This window comes from Neoarius graeffei, chromosome 15 (genome assembly GCF_027579695.1).
Source record: "Neoarius graeffei isolate fNeoGra1 chromosome 15, fNeoGra1.pri, whole genome shotgun sequence".
Classification (NCBI taxonomy): Eukaryota; Metazoa; Chordata; class Actinopteri; order Siluriformes; family Ariidae; genus Neoarius; species Neoarius graeffei.
The window spans coordinates 3,405,629-3,417,107 of record NC_083583.1 but is presented as its reverse complement, the minus strand read 5'-3'; positions in this window follow the sequence as shown (position 1 = coordinate 3,417,107).

The following is an 11,479-nucleotide window of genomic DNA, read 5'->3' as shown; positions in this document are numbered from 1 at the left end:
TTTTTAATTAATGATCTTATCTGCAAACATAATCTTGATTTTTTGCTTCTAACTGAAACTTGGCTGGATCAAGCAAATAGTCCTACCACCCTTATTGAAGCAACTCCCCCAAATTTTAATTTTATGAATGTTACCCGACAGGGGAAAGGTGGAGGGATCGCAAATATATTCAAATTCTCTTTTCAATGTAAACAATCCTCACTTGGTGATTTTACATCCTTTGAACACTTTTATGTGCACTTGTTACATGCTCTCCTAACATTATTATTATTAACTATTTACAGGCCTCCGAGACATTCAGCCAAAGTTTTTCTGGAAGAGTTTGGTGAACTGTTGTCAGTCATTTGCTTAGAGTTTGACTGTCTTATTATATCTGGGGATTTTAACTTGCATGTAGATAATCCTGAAAACACCTATGCCAATGAACTACTTGCACTTATTGACAACTTCAACCTTGTACAACATGTACAGGGGCCGACCCACTCTCGTGGTCATACCCTTGACCTCATCATCACAAAGGGTCTTACTGTTTCTACTACTGCTGTTGACCTGGCCTTATCTGATCATTTTTGTGTTTTCTCTGATGTTTCTATGTCTCCTCACATTCAGAATAGCTCAATGACTATGGGTAGGAGGGTCATAAACGACAACACGTGTTCTCTTTGAGCAAGCTCTCTCTCAGATCTCAACCAAAATGTCAGACTCTGTAGATGATTTACTGGAAATTTTTATTTTTTAATTTAAATATGACCCAAATTATGGATGATATTGCTCCATTCAAAATCAAAAGAGTCAATGATAAGCAGAAAGCACCATGGAAGCAATACCCAGCTGTTAAACTGTTAAAGAGAGAATATAGAAAGACTGAAAGAAAATGGCGCAAAACTAAACTTCACATCCATTATCAAATCCGTAAAGAGATGCTTTGTAAATATAATTATGAAATTCGTAAAGCAAGACAGTCTTTCTTCTCCAACATCATCAACAGGAATATGAACAATGCCCGTGTGCTATTTTCAACAGTAGAGAAGCTAACTAATCCCCCACCACAATTAGCACCTGAACTTCTCTCAGTTAATAAATGCAATGAGTTTGCATCCTTCTTTAAAGGTAAAATTGATAAAATACGACATTAATATTGCTCATAATATATCTCAGTTGCAAATAATTGGAAAACTGCAATCACCAGTGACACAGACAGATAACTTCAACACAATGTCAGAATTTTGTTTAATTGATTATGAGACTCTTGAAAAAACTGTACAAAATCTCAGTTCCTCAACATCTGAATTGGACATTCTGCCCACCAACTTTAAGTCTGTTCTACATCTTATAATTACAGATGTGCTTCAAATCATAAATACATCCCTAGAGACTGGCATTGTTCCTGTGTCCTTGAAAAAAGCCGTTGTAAAGCCCCTACTTAAAAAGAATCTGGATGCTTCAGTATTAAATAACTACAGGCCAATATCAAATCTACCATTCATCGGGAAAATCCTTGAAAAAAATTGTCTTCAATCAATTAACTGCCTTCTTGATATCAAACAGCTGTTTTGATAACTTTCAATCAGGATTTCGTGCCAATCATAGCACTGAAACAGCGCTGATTAAAGTTATAAATGACATGCGTCTTAATACTGATGCAGGCAAAACATCGGTCCTGGTATTACTGGACCTCAGTGCAGCTTTTGATACTGTTGATCACAACATACTGCTATATCGACTTGAACATTGGGTTGGGTTGACTGGTAAAGTTATCAATTGGTTAAAATCATACTTAAAAGATAGAAGCTTCTTTGTTACCATGGGAAATTGTACCTCAGCGTCAATGTCCTTGACCTGTGGTGTCCCCCAGGGGTCGATTCTTGGACCATTACTATTCAACCTTTATATGCTCCCACTTGGGCAAATTATCAAGAACAATTCAATTGTATATCACTGCTATGCAGATGACACCCAAATTTATCTTGCTCTATCACCTAATGATTATGCCCCCCTTGAATGTCTCTACCAGTGTATCGATCAAATCAACAACTGGATGTCACAAAATTTTCTTCAGCTGAACACAGATAAAACAGAAGTAATTCTATTTGGAAAAAAAGATGAAAGACTCAGGATTACCACTATTCTTGACACAAAGGGGATTAAAACAAAAGAAATGGTTAAAAATCTTGTTTTCATTGACAGCGAGCTAAACTTTGACAGTCACATGAAAGCAATCACTAAAACGGCATTTTATCACCTAAAAAACATTTCCAAACTACGAGGACTTGTGTCAAAAAATGATCTGGAAAAACTGATACATGCCTTCATCTCTAGTAGGGTTGATTACTGCAATGGCCTTTTCACAGGCCTGCCAAAAAAACCCGTCAAACGACTTCAGCTGGTTCAAAATGCAGCAGCTAGGGTTCTCACACGAACAAAAAGAACAGAGCACATTACTCCAATTCTAAGGTCCCTTCACTGGCTTCCAGTAAGTTACAGAATTGACTTTAAGGCATTGCTGCTGGTGTACAAATCTCTAAATGGTCCAGGGCCCAATTACCTCTCTGATATGTTGCAGCGGCCTAACCCAATCAGATCTACCAGATCGCAGCAGCAAAATTTACTGTTAAAACCAGTTGTTAAAACAAAGTGTGGTGAAGCAGCTTTTAGCTACTATGCAGTACAGCTATGGAACCAACTGCCAGAGGACATCAAAAATGCTCCTGCTGTTGGCAGCTTCAAATCTAGACTAAAGACCAAGCTGTTCTCAGATGCTTTCTGCTAAATTATTAATATTGCCATCTCTACATGTTTTAAACTCTTTACTTTTACAGTCTCTCCATGTTTTAAATTTTACTTTTATTCTATTTTATTCTGCTGTTTTTTTTTTTAAATTGAACTTTTATCTCATATTTTATTATTTTATTTCTACTATTGTTTAATGGAAACGGAGATCGGCGCCCCCCGATGTGCCACATGGCGTGGGAAGGACTTTAACTATTGTTTAATTCTTATTAATTTTCTTCCCCATTTATTTTATGTAATTTTATTTTCTATTGTTTACTGTTTTGCTTTTACTTCTGTAAAGCACATTGAACTGCCACTGTGTATGAAATGTGCTATATAAATAAACTTGCCTTGCCTATTTTTCACTCGCGAATGCATTTTGAGCTTTTTTTTTTTCCATTTTTAAAAGGCATTATCTCAGCTAAAAATGCAGATATAAAGTTCAAATTTGGAATACACCCTATTTGGGCACCCCAGATACAGCAGTAAATTTAAAAAATGTGATGGAGTTAATTTTTCATTCTGTAGCATCACAAAAATGGCAGTTTGTCCATTCTCGCAAAAAATTACAAAATTTCAGAGATGTATTAAAGAAGGGATTCAATGGATAATCTTCATATTGTAGAATACACATATCTGGGGTACTAGTTATGTGTGTAAAACATTGTGGTCATAACTTGAAGGGTTTTTGAGTTATTGACTCTTGAAAATTGAACATGATCATAGAATGTCAAAAATAGGCCTCCAGTCTCTTTATGATTTGACCATGTGGGCAAGTGCTCAGCCACTTCATAATTTTTTTTTTTTTTTTTGTGGAGAGCATATTGATATACCAACTTTATGTCAAAATTTTTTTATCTTTTTTATCTTTTTATTTTTAAAAAAATTTGCAAAGTAGGGTACCGTAACATGGCGCGAACCAATTTTGAACCTGTATTTGCATATTCAGAAAGCAATATATCAGCTCTGAATGGAAGCATAAAGCTCAAATTTGGTATTTACAATATTTGGCACCCCAAAATAATGGATCAACTTTGAAAGACAGATTACTGAGCTTATTTTTTTCTTTCATGGCATCATAAATTTAGCAATTATAATAGGGGATGATGTTTGTAAGGATAAGCATGTTATTGCTTCCGCTTTTAACAAGTATTTCGCTGGTGTTGTAGCTCGTCTTTTAGATCCCATAGGGGATTTTGTAACTACTATTCGCAGCACGTTTAATGTGAAAACTTTCAGTTCACCTTAAGTGAATCGCCCACCATTTCAATTTAAGAGCGTTTGAGAGTTTTATTCGTTTGCAGCTTCGAAAGTTTAAAAAAAAAACGGCAAGTCCATCGGTCTTGATAATATTCCTCCACATCTACTCAAAGATGCTGCTGATATTGTTGCCAAGCCAATAACAGAAATAATTAATGCATCTTTATGTCAAGGTAAAGTTCCTGATGATTGGAAGAGTGCATGTGTTATTCCCCTGTTTAAGACTGGAAGGGCTGAGGATATGGATGATTATAGACATATTTCTATCCTTCCTACTACGTCTAAATTGTTAGAAAGGGCAGTTCATGCTCAGCTTTATGAATATCTGAACCAGAATAAGATCTTGAGTCCATATCAATGTGGTTTTAGAAAGGCGCACTTGACCGAGTCTGCGGCATTATTATTTGCAGACACTATACGTAGGAATGTTGATCAAGGTCATATGACTGGGGCAGTTTTTATCGATTTTCGCAAGGCCTTTGATAGTGTTGATCACACCATACTGCTACATAAGTTGTCTGCCTTGGGAATTATGGATCGAGAATATAAGTGGTTTGAAAACTACCTTTGTGGTAGAACTCCGATTGTTCAATTTCAAGAAGTATTATCAGAATCTGAGTCCATTATTTCTGGTGTGCCTCAGGGCTCAATACTCGGTCCTCTCCTTTTTGTTATCCATATCAATGATTTACCAGTTGTTGTTGGGCAATGCAGCATACTTATGTATGCAGACGATACTGTTTTGTTTTGTTCTGGTTCAACTGTATCTATAATTGAAGGAAAGCTTAATGCTGACCTTGAGTTGGTTCTTGGCTTGGTGAAAATAGCTTGTAGACTGGTACCAAAATTCAAAAAAGTGCTTATTTAAGGAGTTAAAGGCATTTTTGAGACAAAGTCGGCAAACAGTCTTATTTTGTCAATTTGGGTGTGCCGAATTCAAATCTGCAATATGCCGAGCTCTATCTGACCTCTGTTGACCTCTAGAGGTCATTGAACTTTGGGCCTGTAAACGTCTCAGCTGAACCCATTTTCTCAGCTTTCTAAGGAATGAAATGTACTAAAATGATTAATGAAGTTAGCAATTGGCCTTGTTTGTTAAATGTTTGGGTGCTGAATTCATTTTTCATTTGTAAAACGACATACGACCTCTGATAACCTCAAGGTCATTAAACTTGGCCTATAGAGATCTTGCATGTGACGTCACAGCCGATCCAGATTGTGACAGACACCATCTTGTAGGTCAAACGCCATATTCCGCCTTCTGCTTCTGCTTTTACTTCTACCTTTTCTTCTGGAAAACCCTACTATATACAATTCTACTACAACGGCTGCGGCTACAAGCTCTCCCACATGGTCAAATCATAAAGAGACTGGAGGCCTATTTTTGACATTCTATGATCATGTTCAATTTTCAAGAGTCAATAATTCAAAAACCCTTCAAGTTATGACCACAATGTTTTACACACATAACTAGTACCCCAGATATGTGTATTCTACAATATGAAGATTATCCATTGAATCCCTTCTTTAGTACAGCTCTTTGAAATTGTGTAATTTTTTTGCAAGAATGGACAAACTGCCATTTTTGTGATGCTACAGAATGAAAAATTAGCTCTGTATCCCATTTTTGAAATTTACTGCTGTATCTTGGGTGCCCAAATAGGGTGTATTCCAAATTTGAGCTTTATCACACATGCAAACTCCTCACCTTTCGGCGAAATTCGCCGTTTTGGTCCCAAAATAGGTCACTTGTGTGAATCGTGTAGATCCGAAGAGGTTTTTTTTTTTGGGGGGGGGGGGGGGGGGGGGGTAGGCAGGCTACAACGCTATTGTTGCCAAACATTTCACTTACAAGGTTACAGCCAATCAAGATAAACAGTTACTAACACGCTTCTTTTCCATTGGAGTTCTGATCAGCTGGTGCACAACCCACTGCTGGTTGCCAGTCCTCGCTTACGAATATTCCACAGATTCAGACCGCAAAGTCACCTTTTTATAGAGAGATCTGGCAACCTCATCTCGCGACTGAATCTGAACATACCAATGGAACAGTTTCCAGCGCGCTCGGGGGTGAATAACCATGGGCGGATCTACCGGGGTGGCATATGCCACTCTAAAAGAAAGCCTTGCCACCCCTGCTGCTACCCCAGTTGGCAGCGACGAATTCAAAGAAAAATTACGGCCAATTTGACATTTACATGCGTGAATTTCCAATGTCCGACTGCGGCGAATGCAGCACGAGATAACTAGGGTTGCCACCTGTGTCTGACAAAAATCCTGGACATTTCGACCATCCAATCGACCTTTTTGCTTGTAAGCAACGGCGCCCTTCACACATCTAACCCAAGACAAAAATCGCCCTTCTACGCTGAAACTGTATTGCTCTAATTAGTAAAAATGATGCTTTTGCTAGTTATTTGTTTAGTTAATTGCTTTACATAATATAGCAGGTCTTCATTAGCCTGGCAAGCCAGACTAAATGTGAATATTTAGTCTGGCCTCGATCCGTAGACATTTCTGACGGGGGTGGGATGAACAAACCGCTGTCTTTCAAACTGTCTCTGTGCGTATAGGCCAACGCTCTGACCAATCAGTGCAACAGTGACTGTGACGTAGCCAGAGTGACAGAAAGCAGTGGGGGAGACCTTGAAATAAATAATTTTTCAAAATGCATATTAATTAATAAACAGGTTCTAGACATTAAGAAGTTTGGAGATAATGACCACAAGTTTGGAGTCTGTAACACATACTTAACATACACTCATTTTTTTCCCCAAGTGTTTTTCAAGGGTTTGCTTAAACTGTTTTTGAGAGTTTTTATTTAGTGGTGTTTGGTGAAATAATTTCCCTTAAATTTAAAATAACAGGAAAATAAGAAACAATCAAAAAGTAATGTTTCAAAGCTGTTTATTAATTCTTCGTACTGCACAAACTAGCCCCATCCTTTTGGCTACGAGCGGAGCCAGCTGGTAGATCAGACTTTTGCCATAGCCGGTCGGCAAAACAGCGAAAATGTCCTTCTTGAAAAGGAATTAGCGGAGAGCCTCTTCCTGCTCATGTTTCAACGAAAACTCCAAGTCTAATTCTTCTAAAACTGATTCCAAAGCGGAGTCAAACGCGCGCTGTTCACTAGCCGTAGCCATCTTTCCTGTTGTGCTTTCTCCAGCGTCGCGCAGCTTTGTCGTCACTCCTGCAAAAGCCCGCCCAAAGAATCCAAACAAAAACCTTGCGTTGTGATTGGCGGGCACGATTTGATGCCCGGGGTGTTTTTGTTTATATGGTGCGAGGCTAGACCCACTCGTAGGCAAAAATATTTTTGGCCGCTAGGCGGGTGGGTCTAGTTTACTAGGCTAGGTCTTCATTATTTTGGTTTATTTCCAACAGTTTTTGGTTGTGGACACCTGGGGGCAGTAGTGGGCACAGGTAAAAGGGGAATACATAAGTTCTGTTTGTTTGCTTATGTGGAATAAAAATAAATAATCTAATTTTTCATTGTATCTAAGAATACCTGAATGTAACAATGTAAGGTGTAGTGTCAAACAGCTTACCTGATTGCTTAGAGTGTGGTGTGTGCTTTGCTTGTGCTTGCCTGTGCCTCTGCTGCTCTTGGCTAAACAAATACATAGGACATGTAAATGATATAACTGAGTACATACAGGAGTATGTACTACACTACACTATTTCATTTAATTCACCAAAACCTTACCTAATCTTCCATTTATATTTGGTGTTTTTCTTTGCTGCTGCTATGAGTCCTGGCTGATTTTCAATGAATGTCTTGAACTCAGTACAGGACAACTGAAAGTTTAGCCTGACTTGATAGCCTTCACCATTGCAACAGAGAGCCTGTTTCTTTTATCAGTCCAAGCCGGTTCCAGGCTAGCACCAACTCTCTGCTGGGCCAGAGGAAAGAACCGCTTACGTCAGCGGGGGGGCGGAGTTGTTAAGACCGACAACAATAACAAGACCGCGAAAGATCGCCATTTTTAAGCGACGAGAAGCAGCAGCTGTACAAACGCGAAGTCATCTATTATTATTATTATTATTATTATTGTTGTTGTTGTTGTTGCTGCTTCTTCCGTGTTTTTGCTTTGATATTCGCGCCAAGATTTATGTAAACGTAGCGCCGTAAGTGACGTATACAGCGACGTAATGACGTATTCAGTGACGTGTTGACGTGGCTCCGCTTAGCACGGGCGAGCTATGGAAAAGCAAATGGTTCTCAGCTGGCTCGCAAGTTGAAATACACATTTTGCCCATCATGTACAAAAAAACGGGACATTCAGTGTCCCGGATTTTTATTTTTTTTTTCCGGGACAGACCATGAAAATCCGGGACAATCAGGAAAAACCGGGACAGGTGGCAACACTAGAGATAACGCCAGAGATTGGTTGCTTTGGAAAATTGAGAGGCGTGAAGCGAGGGAGCCAGGAGTCGCGAGGAAAGGAGACACGGGAGGAAAGGGGTAAAAGCTGATTAACTATCTATCAAAAAATGAAATTATAATGAATAAACAGTGCTAGCATAGTTGCGATGCTGATTTTGAGAGGATAAAAATCAGGTTGGAGAAGGTTATTTAGCTAACTATACATGTAAGGCAAAAAAAAAGTGTGTTTCCGGTAACCCGACCGATCGAGAATTTCCGCGGCGAAATTGCCGACCGTAAAGTTTTTATTACAAATTTCCCTCGATATTTTAGTGTAAGTGGCGTTAGTTTGTCATAATTTTTTGTTTCAACGCATTCAAGTTGTGAAAGAAACGATAAAAAGTAAAATGTTTTGCCACTTCTATCAGCCCTCCTGGCTGTAATGCAAATTGCTTCCTCTTCAGTATACAAGTGCACTTCCATGGCAGGGAAAAACACTACATTCTGCCGCCTATGTAGTCCCCTATTTATACAAATAGGAGTCATTCAGGATTCAGCCGTGTTTTTGCTCCGTGTTTTTGCTCGACCCAAGTTCTACAGTAGGCGAGGCGAGGCCGGCTGCTTTTAATGGAAGTAGCCGAGCCTAGGACGTTAAACCATATTTTCACGTTATTTCTTGATAAGGTGTTTTCACATTATCACATGAAAATATCATGAAATTACGTGATATGTTATTACATGATAAATATATTGTAAAAACGTGATAACTCTGTTAACATCTTTTCACGTAATTACTTGAGTCTAAGCCAATTTTTTTTTTTGAGTGTGGCAGCAACACGCTTCCGCAGATCATAACTCGAACTCTTGCGATATTTTTTTTATTCGGTTAAAGATTTAAAACACTTATTTTATTATGATGTGTGGTATAAAGGATTCTGTGCCAAAATACTATTTTGTAAGATGTTTACTTGTGTTAATTTTTTCGAACAAAATAAAACAAATTAAGAAAAAAAAATTTCCTACCTACCGACCTTATTTTAGTATTTCATGTTACCTGAAACACACTTTTTTTTTTTTTTGGCCTAATGTTAGCTAGGTCTGACATTAGTTTTGTGTAAAGTCGGCCACAAAAGTTAATATTGATTCACCGTCTGTCAAGGAAAACATTGCTATTGGCTGAAGCTTATGATTCAAATATTGAGGATCTTAAACATGAGTTACATCAGACGAGGAGAGTACTAGACAGAAAAAAGGGGGAACAGGAGAGTCCTACCACTCTCATGGAGTTCACTGTTTTTGGACCCATACCAAGATGATGATGATGTTGTTTTTTTTTTGAGTTGTTCAGGTTGTGTAAAATAGCGGTTGTCTTGCCTGTGAGCATCCTGTGAACGAAGTTTTTCATCTCTCAGGCTCATAAAGACTTATTTGCGGTCGACTATGACAGAAAAGAGACTATCAAGTTTGGCTGTACTCGGCATTGAATCAAAGCGCACAAAAGCATTAGATCTTGATAAATTTGTGAAGCGTTTTGCTGAGCAACATGGAAATCGCCGCATTCAGCTGTTGTAGGCATGACAAGTTCATGTTCTGCTCACTGGTGAGCCTTTACAAAGCGTGAGGGAAAAAACTATAAAATGTGACACTGGTGTAAATGGTTTAAATCATGCTGAACTTGAAGCAGTGTTGTTATTGTTGTTTTTTAGTGTCTGTTCTTTTGCATATACAGTATAAAACTGTCCAGAAACGGTATAGACCTCATCTGAGAATGTGTGTTCTTCGTGAACAATAAAGGCATGAGATTAAGTTTATCTGTATGAGTTTGTAAATGGCAGTCTGTGCCCTTTTGTAGTGTGTACATACTATTTGTCGTCAAACTGTGATTAAATTCAGTATATATACATGTCTGTAATACGTTGCCACCCCTCAAAAATTCCTGCCCCCCTCTTGCCACCCCATAAATATTTTTCTAGATCCGCCCCTGATTTCACATAGGTGATGTCTTTAAGAAAATTGACAGACAGGGATTGGTCAGGTGTGTCCTCTGGGGTAGGTCTGTTAGATAGCACAGGCAGTAATATATACCTTTTTGTAAATAGCCCACTGTGTTGTACACAGGGGTGAAAATTAACTTCACAAAATATCAAACTTTACCGGCCACTGACAAATAAATGGTACAATTTACCGGCCACTCAACAGTAACTTAAGACATGTTTATGGAAAGTTATTTTGTACTGTATTAAATTCAAGATGTCACTGGTTGCAATTTTTTTTGTAACGTAGACTACGAAATGTACTTTTGCGCGCGTGCCGTGTCCCCGTGCATCCTTCTCACCTTTTTCACCCCTGACCAGTTTGCATGCCTGTTTATATCTGCATTTTTAGCTGAGATAATGCCTTTTAAAAATGAAAAAAAGCTCAAAATGCATTTGCGAGTGTAAAATAGGATTGTGGGTACCCTGATTAAAAAAATTATATCTAAAAAACTACTTGGAATTAAGCAGAAATATTTTGCATGTGTTCATCAGACATATGTGGGTACTTGTAAAAAAAAAAAAAAATCATGAGAATCCAAGTCGGTGACCCAGGAAGATTTTGGAAAATCTGATGATTTCACACAGAATGACCCCATTAACAAAAGGCTTGACTAAACAGATGTGTTTTCAGCCGAGACTTAAACGCTGAGACTGTGTCTGATTCCCGAATACTACTTGGAAGGCTGTTCCATAACTGTGGGGCTTTGTAAGAAAAGGCTCCGCCCCCTGATGTAGCCTTCACTATACGAGGTACCAGCAGATAGCCTGCACCTTTTGATCTAAGTAGGCGTGGCGGGTCATAGAGGAGCAGAAGTTCACTCAGGTACTGTGGTGCGAGAACATTTGGTGCTTTAAAGGTCAATAGTAGTATTTTATAATCAATACGAAATTTGATTGGGAGCCAATGCAGTGTGGATAAGACAGGGGTGATGTGGTCATATTTTCTAGTTCTAGTAAGGACTCTTGCTGCTGCATTTTGAACTAACTGGAGCTTGTTTATGCACTTATTGGAACATCCAGACAGTAAGGCATTACAATAATCCAA